The sequence below is a fragment of the Dendrobates tinctorius genome, unplaced genomic scaffold (genome assembly GCF_039654945.1).
Source record: "Dendrobates tinctorius isolate UK_male_01 unplaced genomic scaffold, ASM3965494v1 ptg000047l, whole genome shotgun sequence".
In the NCBI taxonomy this organism is placed as follows: Eukaryota; Metazoa; Chordata; class Amphibia; order Anura; family Dendrobatidae; genus Dendrobates; species Dendrobates tinctorius.
In genome coordinates, this window is record NW_027361715.1 from 11053355 (window position 1) to 11070409 (window position 17055).

The 17055-nt window shown below is 47.5% G+C and overlaps 1 protein-coding gene and 1 long non-coding RNA gene across 4 annotated transcripts in view; one reads left to right on the forward strand and one right to left on the reverse strand.

Annotated features, from left to right (window-relative positions):
• Positions 1-17055, reverse strand: part of ZDHHC1 (zDHHC palmitoyltransferase 1) — an 83959-nt gene that overhangs the window by 46062 nt on the left and 20842 nt on the right. The window contains exon 1 of one of the 3 annotated variants that reach the window (XM_073576202.1): positions 757-900. The exons of 1 other annotated variant lie outside the window; for it this stretch is intronic. The gene's annotated coding sequence lies outside the window, so the exon portion shown is untranslated. Of the gene's footprint in view, positions 1-756; positions 901-17055 lie in introns of those variants that run through there. One more of the 3 variants, XM_073576203.1, reaches the window with a different exon arrangement.
• The window catches only part of LOC141089708 (uncharacterized), a 37821-nt gene continuing 21640 nt past the window's right edge, over positions 875-17055 (forward strand). The window contains exon 1 of the long non-coding RNA XR_012232373.1: positions 875-945. This is a non-coding gene — a long non-coding RNA (uncharacterized lncRNA). The remainder of the gene's footprint in view (positions 946-17055) is intronic.

Genomic DNA, 17055 nt, shown 5'->3' on the forward strand with positions numbered 1-17055 from the left:
ACCTTCTTGTATAAGGGTCAATGATTGCCGATTTGTTCACTTTGGGACACGTTTCGCCCCTGGTTCCCCTTTTCTTGTTTTTTTTTTTAAATGTCCCAAATTAAGCCGATGTAATGAATGAGCTACACGGCACTTTCTTTAACGCCAGAAAGTGACATGCTGCAAAATGACAATGCGCTCTACGTGCCCATACCCCAGCAGACTCCACGCAGATTTTGTTTTTAAATTTATTTTTTTATAAATAAGAGAAACTAGAAAATCTGCAACGTATGAGGGGTGTGGGGTCCCACCGTGATGCCCACCCAAGGGTATAGATTTCTACAGCTGTGGCAGACTCTGCAGCGATCCGCAGTGTGAACACGTCCCAACCCCCTGACGCATCTATAACACGCAGCGGGGAGTGTGCAGGTGGCCCCATTGTTCGCAGACGGGCACGGTTTTTGGTAAAAGTGGCCTGTGCACCCATCAACATGTCAGGCCATCCTGGCTCCTTCCCCCTGCATCAAATAAAGTGGAGCAAGACCCCTGTGGTAGAACATCTGGTAATGGCGCATTCACCCCCTCAATATTAGGAGATGGGGAGAAGAAATATGGAGCAGTTGCCCACAGCAACCAGAAAGCGCTCGTGTCTACTAGAAGCTGTAATCGGCTTGGTTGCTATGGGCAACTGCGCCCGGTTTGCTGTGCACTAGTTTTGCACACGTCTCCCCAGCAGCGCATACACGCGAGTTTACAGTCACTGCTGCGTGGACTCACCTGGGACCGGAGACGGCAGTGCTCGGTAGCGAGACCTGGGCTGCTGTGTACACAAGGCGGTGACTGGACCAGATCCGAGGTGTCCAACGGGAGCAGCAGGCGCTGCAACAGGACGACGGCGGCGGAGGAGGACCAAACTAGTGCGAACGCGACTGCTCCGCCCACGGTCACCCTGCGCTCTGTGGGCAGGTGAGCCAGTGATGTGACATGTAGTCTGGGTGTAGCCGCCACTCTGAGGAGCAGTCCGTCCTCCATTATCTCACTGTAGGGATAAATAATGGTGACTGAGTCACTGAGCAGTTATTCCTGTCACAAGGTGGCTCAGTTATTATCACTGGTATCCTATCATTATTACACATAGTCACTAGAGTTGAGCGACTTTTGCTTTTTTAGGGTCGCGTTTCGTTTCGTGAAACCCGACTTTTCCAAAAGTCGGGTCGAGCAAGATCGTCCGATTATAGGGAAAAGTCGGGGTCGTCCCGAAACACGAAACCCAATGTAAGTCAATGGGGAATAAAAGTCGGCAGTGAGAGGAGGACAGGAAACATACCTACAGTGCCCATTTGAATGCCAAAAGCATCAATTCTTCTTTCTTAAGCTTGTCAACCTTAATTAACTTCATAATACAAGTTACGCACTGAAAAATGGGGGTTATTTGGCTAAAGTTGTGGGGGGGAGGGCTGGCTCCAGGTTTTCATGTGCCCTGGGCGAAAGAGCGCCCCTTTAACACATACCACAACTCATCATGCTCTGATACGGCAGAGAAATAGCGGTATAGTACAATGAAAAATACCTCACTTTTTACATCTCATGACGAGGCCCATCTATTTCTCCATACAGAATCATTGGTCCCATATAATGTTTGAAACCGTATATGATGAGCTCCACATAATGCTACAGTATATGTTGGTCCCCATGGATGAAGCTCCACTGTCTTATGGGCCCAAATAATGCTCCAAACATAATGGGCCCCATTTCTAATGCTCTAGTGTATAATGGGCCCTGTAAATGCTGCTCCAGTGTCTGATGTCCACCTTTGGAATGTTCCAGTGTATGGTGGGCCCCATCTATCATTCTCCAGAGTATAGTGCTCCCCAAAAATTGCTGTCCCAACATAGAAAACAATCAAATAAGTCTCCTCGATAGGGAATCCCTGTACTTGTCTGGACAGGTGCTGTAGCTTGCTTAACAGCTCGCCAGCCGTTCTCACGCCCAGTATGGATTGCACGTGATTGCACAAAGGTTAGAAAGGGTACCGTATCCCTGGATAACATGTATGGATAGCGTACACATTCAAAATATATGTCTATACAGCATGAGGCAGGCTCAGACGGTGTTAGGCCCAGTATGGATTGCACGTCATTGCACAAAGGTTAGAAGGGGTACCGTATCCCCGGATAACATGTATGGATAGCGTACACATTCAAAATATATGTCTATACAGCATGAGGCAGGCTCAGACGGTGTTAGGCCCAGTATGGATTGCACGTCATTGCACAAAGGTTAGAAGGGGTACCGTATCCCCGGATAACATGTATGGATAGCGTACACATTCAAAATATATGTCTATACAGCATGAGGCAGGCTCAGACGGTGTTAGGCCCAGTATGGATTGCACGTCATTGCACAAAGGTTAGAAGGGGTACCGTATCCCCGGATAACATGTATGGATAGCGTACACATTCAAAATATATGTCTATACAGCATGAGGCAGGCTCAGACGGTGTTAGGCCCAGTATGGATTGCACGTCATTGCACAAAGGTTAGAAGGGGTACCGTATCCCCGGATAACATGTATGGATAGCGTACACATTCAAAATATATGTCTATACAGCATGAGGCAGGCTCAGACGGTGTTAGGCCCAGTATGGATTGCACGTCATTGCACAAAGGTTAGAAAGGGTACCGTATCCCTGGATAACATGTATGGATAGCGTACACATTCAAAATATATGTCTATACAGCATGAGGCAGGCTCAGACGGTGTTAGGCCCAGTATGGATTGCACGTCATTGCACAAAGGTTAGAAAGGGTACCGTATCCCTGGATAACATGTATGGATAGCGTACACATTCAAAATATATGTCTATACAGCATGAGGCAGGCTCAGACGGTGTTAGGCCCAGTATGGATTGCACGTCATTGCACAAAGGTTAGAAGGGGTACCGTATCCCCGGATAACATGTATGGATAGCGTACACATTCAAAATATATGTCTATACAGCATGAGGCAGGCTCAGACGGTGTTAGGCCCAGTATGGATTGCACGTCATTGCACAAAGGTTAGAAGGGGTACCGTATCCCCGGATAACATGTATGGATAGCGTACACATTCAAAATATATGTCTATACAGCATGAGGCAGGCTCAGACGGTGTTAGGCCCAGTATGGATTGCACGTCATTGCACAAAGGTTAGAAGGGGTACCGTATCCCCGGATAACATGTATGGATAGCGTACACATTCAAAATATATGTCTATACAGCATGAGGCAGGCTCAGACGGTGTTAGGCCCAGTATGGATTGCACGTCATTGCACAAAGGTTAGAAGGGGTACCGTATCCCCGGATAACATGTATGGATAGCGTACACATTCAAAATATATGTCTATACAGCATGAGGCAGGCTCAGACGGTGTTAGGCCCAGTATGGATTGCACGTCATTGCACAAAGGTTAGAAAGGGTACCGGGTACCGTATCCCTGGATAACATGTATAGATAGCGTACACATTCAAAATATATGTCTATACAGCATGAGGCAGGCTCAGACGGTGTTAGGCCCAGTATGGATTGCACGTCATTGCACAAAGGTTAGAAGGGGTACCGTATCCCCGGATAACATGTATGGATAGCGTACACATTCAAAATATATGTCTATACAGCATGAGGCAGGCTCAGACGGTGTTAGGCCCAGTATGGATTGCACGTCATTGCACAAAGGTTAGAAGGGGTACCGTATCCCCGGATAACATGTATGGATAGCGTACACATTCAAAATATATGTCTATACAGCATGAGGCAGGCTCAGACGGTGTTAGGCCCAGTATGGATTGCACGTCATTGCACAAAGGTTAGAAGGGGTACCGTATCCCCGGATAACATGTATGGATAGCGTACACATTCAAAATATATGTCTATACAGCATGAGGCAGGCTCAGACGGTGTTAGGCCCAGTATGGATTGCACGTCATTGCACAAAGGTTAGAAGGGGTACCGTATCCCCGGATAACATGTATGGATAGCGTACACATTCAAAATATATGTCTATACAGCATGAGGCAGGCTCAGACGGTGTTAGGCCCAGTATGGATTGCACGTCATTGCACAAAGGTTAGAAGGGGTACCGTATCCCCGGATAACATGTATGGATAGCGTACACATTCAAAATATATGTCTATACAGCATGAGGCAGGCTCAGACGGTGTTAGGCCCAGTATGGATTGCACGTCATTGCACAAAGGTTAGAAGGGGTACCGTATCCCCGGATAACATGTATGGATAGCGTACACATTCAAAATATATGTCTATACAGCATGAGGCAGGCTCAGACGGTGTTAGGCCCAGTATGGATTGCACGTCATTGCACAAAGGTTAGAAGGGGTACCGTATCCCCGGATAACATGTATGGATAGCGTACACATTCAAAATATATGTCTATACAGCATGAGGCAGGCTCAGACGGTGTTAGGCCCAGTATGGATTGCACGTCATTGCACAAAGGTTAGAAGGGGTACCGTATCCCCGGATAACATGTATGGATAGCGTACACATTCAAAATATATGTCTATACAGCATGAGGCAGGCTCAGACGGTGTTAGGCCCAGTATGGATTGCACGTCATTGCACAAAGGTTAGAAGGGGTACCGTATCCCCGGATAACATGTATGGATAGCGTACACATTCAAAATATATGTCTATACAGCATGAGGCAGGCTCAGACGGTGTTAGGCCCAGTATGGATTGCACGTCATTGCACAAAGGTTAGAAGGGGTACCGTATCCCCGGATAACATGTATGGATAGCGTACACATTCAAAATATATGTCTATACAGCATGAGGCAGGCTCAGACGGTGTTAGGCCCAGTATGGATTGCACGTCATTGCACAAAGGTTAGAAGGGGTACCGTATCCCCGGATAACATGTATGGATAGCGTACACATTCAAAATATATGTCTATACAGCATGAGGCAGGCTCAGACGGTGTTAGGCCCAGTATGGATTGCACGTCATTGCACAAAGGTTAGAAGGGGTACCGTATCCCCGGATAACATGTATGGATAGCGTACACATTCAAAATATATGTCTATACAGCATGAGGCAGGCTCAGACGGTGTTAGGCCCAGTATGGATTGCACGTCATTGCACAAAGGTTAGAAGGGGTACCGTATCCCCGGATAACATGTATGGATAGCGTACACATTCAAAATATATGTCTATACAGCATGAGGCAGGCTCAGACGGTGTTAGGCCCAGTATGGATTGCACGTCATTGCACAAAGGTTAGAAGGGGTACCGTATCCCCGGATAACATGTATGGATAGCGTACACATTCAAAATATATGTCTATACAGCATGAGGCAGGCTCAGACGGTGTTAGGCCCAGTATGGATTGCACGTCATTGCACAAAGGTTAGAAGGGGTACCGTATCCCCGGATAACATGTATGGATAGCGTACACATTCAAAATATATGTCTATACAGCATGAGGCAGGCTCAGACGGTGTTAGGCCCAGTATGGATTGCACGTCATTGCACAAAGGTTAGAAGGGGTACCGTATCCCCGGATAACATGTATGGATAGCGTACACATTCAAAATATATGTCTATACAGCATGAGGCAGGCTCAGACGGTGTTAGGCCCAGTATGGATTGCACGTCATTGCACAAAGGTTAGAAAGGGTACCGTATCCCTGGATAACATGTATGGATAGCGTACACATTCAAAATATATGTCTATACAGCATGAGGCAGGCTCAGACGGTGTTAGGCCCAGTATGGATTGCACGTCATTGCACAAAGGTTAGAAAGGGTACCGTATCCCTGGATAACATGTATGGATAGCGTACACATTCAAAATATATGTCTATACAGCATGAGGCAGGCTCAGACGGTGTTAGGCCCAGTATGGATTGCACGTCATTGCACAAAGGTTAGAAGGGGTACCGTATCCCCGGATAACATGTATGGATAGCGTACACATTCAAAATATATGTCTATACAGCATGAGGCAGGCTCAGACGGTGTTAGGCCCAGTATGGATTGCACGTCATTGCACAAAGGTTAGAAGGGGTACCGTATCCCCGGATAACATGTATGGATAGCGTACACATTCAAAATATATGTCTATACAGCATGAGGCAGGCTCAGACGGTGTTAGGCCCAGTATGGATTGCACGTCATTGCACAAAGGTTAGAAGGGGTACCGTATCCCCGGATAACATGTATGGATAGCGTACACATTCAAAATATATGTCTATACAGCATGAGGCAGGCTCAGACGGTGTTAGGCCCAGTATGGATTGCACGTCATTGCACAAAGGTTAGAAGGGGTACCGTATCCCCGGATAACATGTATGGATAGCGTACACATTCAAAATATATGTCTATACAGCATGAGGCAGCCTCAGACGGTGTTGGGCCCAGTATGGATTGCACGTCATTGCACAAAGGTTAGAAAGGGTACCGGGTACCGTATCCCTGGATAACATGTATAGATAGCGTACACATTCAAAATATATGTCTATACAGCATGAGGCAGGCTCAGACGGTGTTAGGCCCAGTATGGATTGCACGTCATTGCACAAAGGTTAGAAGGGGTACCGTATCCCCGGATAACATGTATGGATAGCGTACACATTCAAAATATATGTCTATACAGCATGAGGCAGGCTCAGACGGTGTTAGGCCCAGTATGGATTGCACGTCATTGCACAAAGGTTAGAAGGGGTACCGTATCCCCGGATAACATGTATGGATAGCGTACACATTCAAAATATATGTCTATACAGCATGAGGCAGGCTCAGACGGTGTTAGGCCCAGTATGGATTGCACGTCATTGCACAAAGGTTAGAAGGGGTACCGTATCCCCGGATAACATGTATGGATAGCGTACACATTCAAAATATATGTCTATACAGCATGAGGCAGGCTCAGACGGTGTTAGGCCCAGTATGGATTGCACGTCATTGCACAAAGGTTAGAAAGGGTACCGGGTACCGTATCCCTGGATAACATGTATAGATAGCGTACACATTCAAAATATATGTCTATACAGCATGAGGCAGGCTCAGATGGTGTTAGGCCCAGTATGGATTGCACGTCATTGCACAAAGGTTAGAAGGGGTACCGTATCCCCGGATAACATGTATGGATAGCGTACACATTCAAAATATATGTCTATACAGCATGAGGCAGGCTCAGACGGTGTTAGGCCCAGTATGGATTGCACGTCATTGCACAAAGGTTAGAAGGGGTACCGTATCCCCGGATAACATGTATGGATAGCGTACACATTCAAAATATATGTCTATACAGCATGAGGCAGGCTCAGACGGTGTTAGGCCCAGTATGGATTGCACGTCATTGCACAAAGGTTAGAAGGGGTACCGTATCCCCGGATAACATGTATGGATAGCGTACACATTCAAAATATATGTCTATACAGCATGAGGCAGGCTCAGACGGTGTTAGGCCCAGTATGGATTGCACGTCATTGCACAAAGGTTAGAAGGGGTACCGTATCCCCGGATAACATGTATGGATAGCGTACACATTCAAAATATATGTCTATACAGCATGAGGCAGGCTCAGACGGTGTTAGGCCCAGTATGGATTGCACGTCATTGCACAAAGGTTAGAAGGGGTACCGTATCCCCGGATAACATGTATGGATAGCGTACACATTCAAAATATATGTCTATACAGCATGAGGCAGGCTCAGACGGTGTTAGGCCCAGTATGGATTGCACGTCATTGCACAAAGGTTAGAAGGGGTACCGTATCCCCGGATAACATGTATGGATAGCGTACACATTCAAAATATATGTCTATACAGCATGAGGCAGGCTCAGACGGTGTTAGGCCCAGTATGGATTGCACGTCATTGCACAAAGGTTAGAAGGGGTACCGTATCCCCGGATAACATGTATGGATAGCGTACACATTCAAAATATATGTCTATACAGCATGAGGCAGGCTCAGACGGTGTTAGGCCCAGTATGGATTGCACGTCATTGCACAAAGGTTAGAAAGGGTACCGGGTACCGTATCCCTGGATAACATGTATGGATAGCGTACACATTCAAAATATATGTCTATACAGCATGAGGCAGGCTCAGACGGTGTTAGGCCCAGTATGGATTGCACGTCATTGCACAAAGGTTAGAAGGGGTACCGTATCCCCGGATAAAATGTATCGATAGCGTACACATTCAAAATATATGTCTATACAGCATGAGGCAGGCTCAGACGGTGTTAGGCCCAGTATGGATTGCACGTCATTGCACAAAGGTTAGAAAGGGTACCGTATCCCTGGATAACATGTATGGATAGCGTACACATTCAAAATATATGTCTATACAGCATGAGGCAGGCTCAGACGGTGTTAGGCCCAGTATGGATTGCACGTCATTGCACAAAGGTTAGAAGGGGTACCGTATCCCCGGATAACATGTATGGATAGCGTACACATTCAAAATATATGTCTATACAGCATGAGGCAGGCTCAGACGGTGTTAGGCCCAGTATGGATTGCACGTCATTGCACAAAGGTTAGAAGGGGTACCGTATCCCCGGATAACATGTATGGATAGCGTACACTTTCAAAATATATGTCTATACAGCATGAGGCAGGCTCAGACGGTGTTAGGCCCAGTATGGATTGCACGTCATTGCACAAAGGTTAGAAAGGGTACCGTATCCCTGGCTAACATGTATGGATAGCGTACACATTCAAAATATATGTCTATACAGCATGAGGCAGGCTCAGACGGTGTTAGGCCCAGTATGGATTGCACGTCATTGCACAAAGGTTAGAAAGGGTACCGTATCCCTGGAAAACATGTATGGATAGCGTACACATTCAAAATATATGTCTACACAGCATGAGGCAGGCTCAGACGGTGTTAGGCCCAGTATGGATTGCACGTCATTGCACAAAGGTTAGAAAGGGTACCGTATCCCTGGATAACATGTATGGATAGCGTACACATTCAAAATATATGTCTATACAGCATGAGGCAGGCTCAGACGGTGTTAGGCCCAGTATGGATTACACGTCATTGCACAAAGGTTAGAAAGGGTACCGTATCCCTGGATAACATGTATGGATAGCGTACACATTCAAAATATATGTCTATACAGCATGAGGCAGGCTCAGACGGTGTTAGGCCCAGTATGGATTGCACGTCATTGCACAAAGGTTAGAAGGGGTACCGTATCCCCGGATAACATGTATGGATAGCGTACACATTCAAAATATATGTCTATACAGCATGAGGCAGGCTCAGACGGTGTTAGGCCCAGTATGGATTGCACGTCATTGCACAAAGGTTAGAAGGGGTACCGTATCCCCGGATAACATGTATGGATAGCGTACACATTCAAAATATATGTCTATACAGCATGAGGCAGGCTCAGACGGTGTTAGGCCCAGTATGGATTGCACGTCATTGCACTAAGGTTAGAAGGGGTACCGTATCCCCGGATAACATGTATGGATAGCGTACACATTCAAAATATATGTCTATACAGCATGAGGCAGGCTCAGACGGTGTTAGGCCCAGTATGGATTGCACGTCATTGCACAAAGGTTAGAAAGGGTACCGGGTACCGTATCCCTGGATAACATGTATAGATAGCGTACACATTCAAAATATATGTCTATACAGCATGAGGCAGGCTCAGACGGTGTTAGGCCCAGTATGGATTGCACGTCATTGCACAAAGGTTAGAAGGGGTACCGTATCCCCGGATAACATGTATGGATAGCGTACACATTCAAAATATATGTCTATACAGCATGAGGCAGGCTCAGACGGTGTTAGGCCCAGTATGGATTGCACGTCATTGCACAAAGGTTAGAAGGGGTACCGTATCCCCGGATAACATGTATGGATAGCGTACACATTCAAAATATATGTCTATACAGCATGAGGCAGGCTCAGACGGTGTTAGGCCCAGTATGGATTGCACGTCATTGGACAAAGGTTAGAAAGGGTACCGTATCCCTGGATAACATGTATGGATAGCGTACACATTCAAAATATATGTCTATACAGCATGAGGCAGGCTCAGACGTGTTAGGCCCAGTATGGATTGCACGTCATTGCACAAAGGTTAGAAGGGGTACCGTATCCCCGGATAACATGTATGGATAGCGTACACATTCAAAATATATGTCTATACAGCATGAGGCAGGCTCAGACGGTGTTAGGCCCAGTATGGATTGCACGTCATTGCACAAAGGTTAGAAGGGGTACCGTAACCCCGGATAAAATGTATCGATAGCGTACACATTCAAAATATATGTCTATACAGCATGAGGCAGGCTCAGACGGTGTTAGGCCCAGTATGGATTGCACGTCATTGCACAAAGGTTAGAAGGGGTACCGTATCCCCGGATAACATGTATGGATAGCGTACACATTCAAAATATATGTCTATACAGCATGAGGCAGGCTCAGACGGTGTTAGGCCCAGTATGGATTGCACGTCATTGCACAAAGGTTAGAAAGGGTACCGTATCCCTGGATAACATGTATGGATAGCGTACACATTCAAAATATATGTCTATACAGCATGAGGCAGGCTCAGACGGTGTTAGGCCCAGTATGGATTGCACGTCATTGCACAAAGGTTAGAAAGGGTACCGTATCCCTGGAAAACATGTATGGATAGCGTACACATTCAAAATATATGTCTATACAGCATGAGGCAGGCTCAGACGGTGTTAGGCCCAGTATGGATTGCACGTCATTGCACAAAGGTTAGAAAGGGTACCGTATCCCTGGATAACATGTATGGATAGCGTACACATTCAAAATATATGTCTATACAGCATGAGGCAGGCTCAGACGGTGTTAGGCCCAGTATGGATTGCACGTCATTGCACAAAGGTTAGAAAGGGTACCGTATCCCTGGATAACATGTATGGATAGCGTACACATTCAAAATATATGTCTATACAGCATGAGGCAGGCTCAGACGGTGTTAGGCCCAGTATGGATTGCACGTCATTGCACAAAGGTTAGAAGGGGTACCGTATCCCCGGATAACATGTATGGATAGCGTACACATTCAAAATATATGTCTATACAGCATGAGGCAGGCTCAGACGGTGTTAGGCCCAGTATGGATTGCACGTCATTGCACAAAGGTTAAAAGGGGTACCGTATCCCCGGATAACATGTATGGATAGCGTACACATTCAAAATATATGTCTATACAGCATGAGGCAGGCTCAGACGGTGTTAGGCCCAGTATGGATTGCACGTCATTGCACAAAGGTTAGAAGGGGTACCGTATCCCCGGATAACATGTATGGATAGCGTACACATTCAAAATATATGTCTATACAGCATGAGGCAGGCTCAGACGGTGTTAGGCCCAGTATGGATTGCACGTCATTGCACAAAGGTTAGAAAGGGTACCGGGTACCGTATCCCTGGATAACATGTATAGATAGCGTACACATTCAAAATATATGTCTATACAGCATGAGGCAGGCTCAGACGGTGTTAGGCCCAGTATGGATTGCACGTCATTGCACAAAGGTTAGAAGGGGTACCGTATCCCCGGATAACATGTATGGATAGCGTACACATTCAAAATATATGTCTATACAGCATGAGGCAGGCTCAGACGGTGTTAGGCCCAGTATGGATTGCACGTCATTGCACAAAGGTTAGAAGGGGTACCGTATCCCCGGATAACATGTATGGATAGCGTACACATTCAAAATATATGTCTATACAGCATGAGGCAGGCTCAGACGGTGTTAGGCCCAGTATGGATTGCACGTCATTGCACAAAGGTTAGAAAGGGTACCGTATCCCTGGATAACATGTATGGATAGCGTACACATTCAAAATATATGTCTATACAGCATGAGGCAGGCTCAGACGGTGTTAGGCCCAGTATGGATTGCACGTCATTGCACAAAGGTTAGAAGGGGTACCGTATCCCCGGATAACATGTATGGATAGCGTACACATTCAAAATATATGTCTATACAGCATGAGGCAGGCTCAGACGGTGTTAGGCCCAGTATGGATTGCACGTCATTGCACAAAGGTTAGAAGGGGTACCGTATCCCCGGATAAAATGTATCGATAGAGTACACATTCAAAATATATGTCTATACAGCATGAGGAAGGCTCAGACGGTGTTAGGCCCAGTATGGATTGCACGTCATTGCACAAAGGTTAGAAAGGGTACCGTATCCCTGGATAACATGTATGGATAGCGTACACATTCAAAATATATGTCTATACAGCATGAGGCAGGCTCAGACGGTGTTAGGCCCAGTATGGATTGCACGTCATTGCACAAAGGTTAGAAGGGGTACCGTATCCCCGGATAACATGTATGGATAGCGTACACATTCAAAATATATGTCTATACAGCATGAGGCAGGCTCAGACGGTGTTAGGCCCAGTATGGATTGCACGTCATTGCACAAAGGTTAGAAGGGGTACCGTATCCCCGGATAACATGTATGGATAGCGTACACATTCAAAATATATGTCTGTACAGCATGAGGCAGGCTCAGACGGTGTTAGGCCCAGTATGGATTGCACGTCATTGCACAAAGGTTAGAAAGGGTACCGTATCCCTGGATAACATGTATGGATAGCGTACACATTCAAAATATATGTCTATACAGCATGAGGCAGGCTCAGACGGTGTTAGGCCCAGTATGCATTGCACGTCATTGCACAAAGGTTAGAAAGGGTACCGTATCCCTGGATAACATGTATGGATAGCGTACACATTCAAAATATATGTCTATACAGCATGAGGCAGGCTCAGACGGTGTTAGGCCCAGTATGGATTGCACGTCATTGCACAAAGGTTAGAAGGGGTACCGTATCACCGGATAACATGTATGGATAGCGTACACATTCAAAATATATGTCTATACAGCATGAGGCAGGCTCAGACGGTGTTAGGCCCAGTATGGATTGCACGTCATTGCACAAAGTTTAGAAGGGGTAACGTATCCCCGGATAACATGTATGGATAGCGTACACATTCAAAATATATGTCTATACATCAGGAGGCAGGCTCAGACGGTGTCAGGCACAGTATGGATTTGACGGCCCAGATTACACAGCGGAGGAGCAGGGAGAGGTAAAGATTGCAAATGCTGGGGCCCTGGCCAAGCAAGGGGGGCCCACTCGTGGGCGTCGGTACTGGCACTGGGCCCCTCATAGTACAGCGGTGTGTCTGACAGCGGGTGTGCACCACCACCGTCAGAGACACTTGATTGCACTATGAGGGACCCTGTGCCAGTGCCCGCGCCCAAGAGTCGGCCTACCCACCTGTCCAGGGCAACGGCACTCGCACGGTGTCGTGCGCTAGGTGGTGACCCCGGCCATGGGGGGGGAGGCAGCTCAGTTAGGGAGTTTTAGAAAGTGGCATATGTTGATGTTGGACATTCAACTGATGCAAAAGGCGAAATAGGTGAAGTACCAGGAAGAGGTGGACCAAAGCAAGCCATTTTTCTGTCACCCTATGTGTCATCAGGGGAAGGTGGGACAAAATCCTTGGAAACCCATGCGTGGTTCATTTTAATGAAGGTTAGATCATCCACATTTTGGGTTGACAGACGGGTCCTTTTTTTCTGTCAGGATTGATCCAGCTGCACTGAAGACTCTTTCCGATAGCACACTTGCAGCTGGGCAAGCGAGCTCCTGTAAGGCATATTGGGCCAATTCAGGCCAGGTGTCCAGTTTAGCGGCCCAATAGTCAAAGGGGAATGACCTTTGTGGGAGAACATCGATATGGGAGGAAAAGTAGTTTGTAACCATAGTTGACAACTGCTGTCTCCTGTCACTTTCCATCGATGCAGTATTACCAGTTGTGTGAGCGGTATTTGAAAAATCAGTCCACAACATTGTCATGAAACCCCTGTCTCCAACGCCACTTCTGCTGTGTGCACCACGAACACCTCTGCCAAGCTGCCCCCGGACCGTACGGCTCGTGTGAGAACCATCACCGCTGCTGTGTGCTGGGAATGCCTCAAGCAACCGATTTACCAGAGTTGCTTGTTTATTAGCCAATATTAGGTCAAGGTTCTCCTGTGGCATGATGTTTTGTAATTTGCCTTTATAGCGTGGATCCAGGATGCTGGCCAACCAGTAGTCGTCATCGTTCATCATTTTGGCAATGCGGGGGTCCCTTTTTAGGATCCGCAAGGCATAATCTGACATGTGGGCCAATGTTCCCGGTGTCAATGATGCACTGCGAGTGCTGGGTGGAGGAGCACTTTCTGGCAAATCCACATCCCTCCAGTCACGCACAAACCCTGTACCAGACCTTGCCACGCCAACATTTTCACTTGCCCCACGAGATGCATCCTCCTCCCCTAAGTAATCATCCCCATCATCCTCCTCCTCCTCCTCCTCCTCTTCTTCCTCCACCTCGTCCAGGAGAGGTCCCTGAGCAGACAATGGCTGAATGTCATCAAGGATTCCCTCCTCCTCTTCCTCCTCATCAACATTGGCTGCAGACGCCTGCTCCTTAAGGTGCGTCAAAGTTTGCATGAGCAGACGCATAAGTGGGATGCTCATGCTTAGGATGGCGTCGTCTGCGCTTACCAGCCGTGTGCATTCCTCAAAACAATGAAGGACTTTACAAAGGTCTTTCAGCTTCGACCACTGCACGCCTGTCAACTCCATGTCTGCTCTCAAAGTGCCTGGCCGTGTATCCTCCCACAAATGCATTATGGCCTGCCTCTGCTCGTACAGCCGCTCCACCATGTGCAGGGTGGAGTTCCACCTTGTTGCATTGTCGATAATGAGGCGGTGGTTGGGAAGGTGGAGCAATCGCTGCAGCTTCTGCATACGAACGGAGTGTACAGGCGACCGGCGGATGTGCGCGCACAGTCTTCGCACCTTCTGGAGCAGGGCTGTTAACTCCGGATAATTTTTGAGGAAGCACTGCACCACCAGGTTCAAGGTGTGAGCCAAGCAAGGTATGTGGCTGAGTTTTGAAAGGGCTATGGCTGCCACAAAATTACGGCCGTTATCACTAACTACCTTGCCTGCCTCAAGATGTACACTGCCCAGCCATGACTCAGTTTGTCGCTTCAAGTACTCGGCCAGCACCTCGGCGGTGTGTCTGTCGCCCAAACACATCATCTGCAACACAGCCTGCTGACACTTTCCACTAGCTGCTCGATAGGGGGACACATCGTGTGCAACAGTGGCAGCTGCAGATGGAGTGCTCGTACGACTGCGCTCTGTGGACGAGCTGTCGCTTCTGGAGGAGGAGGAGGAGGGTCGAACGCCTACAGCCAACTGTTTCCTAGACCGTGGGCTAGGCAGCACTGTCCCACCACCGCTGTCCCCTGTGGACCCTGCATCCACCACATTAACCCAGTGCGCAGTGATGGACACGTAACGGCCCTGGCCATGCCGACTGGACCATGCATCAGTTGTGAGGTGCACCTTTCCGCTCACTGACTGCTTGAGTGCATGGACAATGCGGTCTTTCACATGATGGTGGAGGGCTGGGATGGCTTTGCGAGAGAAGAAGTGGCGACTGGGTAGGTCATAGCGTGGTACTGCATAGGCCATGAGTTCGCGGAAAGCTGTGCTTTCCACCAACCGAAAGGGCATCATCTCAAACGAGATTAGTTTGGCAATGTGGGCGTTCAAACCCAGTGTACGCGGATGAGAGACTGAGTACTTTCTTGACCTACTCATAGTGTCTGGGAGGGTGAGCTGGACTTGAGAGCTGCATATGGTAGAAGTAGCGGTGGACAGGGCGGACTGAGAGAGGGTTGATGATGGTGATGGAGTTGGTGTTCTTTCTGATGGCCTAGAATCAGTCTTTCGTTGATATAACAGTGGGATTCCCTGACTGCTGTGGCCTTGCAACGACACCTCAACATTTGCTGCTGTGCTAACCGGTGTGCTTACAGTGGGGGAAACAATGTAGCGTTGCTGACTACCTTCGTTGTGATCAGTTGCACATGTGGCACTTGAGGTTTGGTGTTGTGTCCACGCTTGCAAGTGCATGCTGGTTAAATGTCTAAGCATGCAACTGGTATTCAAATTTTTCAGATTTTTCCCTCGGCTAAAGGTCTTTGCGCACTTCTTACAGATAACCTTGGCCTGATCATGAGGATTTTGTTCAAAAAACTGCCACACTGCACTCTTCCTACTTTGGCAGACATTTTGCGGCCTAGCACGCTGTGATCTTTTGACCCTCTGGACAAGCTGTCCAGCAACTCTTTTGATGTTTGGAACCTGTCTTTGGAGTGCTCCGGGCCTGCCAGATAACAGCTGTTGCGATGTCGATGTCTGCTGTGGATGCTCCTCATCTGAGCTATTGGAAGCAGCACCCTCTTCCCCCAATGGATGCCAATCTGGGTCAACAACTGGGTCATCCATCACCTCCTCTTCTATGTCATGTGCACCTTTCTCTGTGTCACCGTGTATGGTGGTATAGTGTGCGGGAAGGGGCACCTGAGTCTCATCAGGGTCAAAATCTGGCTCTGTACACTGCGAGGACAATGTAGTGCTCTGAGTGAATGTACCAGCAGAATCATCCATCAGCGGCTGTGCATCAGTGCACTCCATGTCAGATTCATCTTGGCCTGGGTAATTCACCATTTGACTTGATAATCCAGGCATGGTATGTGAAAACAGCTCCATGGAGTAATCAGTAGTATGGCCTGCATCATCCTTCAATCTTGGTTGGGGTGAAGGACACAAGGAAAGGTGTGGTTCATGAACATGAGCCTCCAATGACGACTCAGTGCTTTTACTTTTTACAACTGAAGAAGAGGAGGCGATAGAGCTGGAGGCTGAGTCAGCAATGTAAGACAAAACTTTTTCCTGATGCTCTGCCTTTAAAAGCGGTTTGCCAACTCCTAGAAAACTAAGCGTTCGAGGCCTTATGTAGACAGACGATGACGCAGGGTCAGCACCTCCTGCATTTGGTCCTATTTTGCTCTTGCCACTACCATCAGATCCACCACCAACACCATCATTACCAGCTGCCAACCCCCGCCCAATTCCACGGCCTCTTCCACCAGCCTTCCTCATTTTTGGTAGAAATGTAGACAA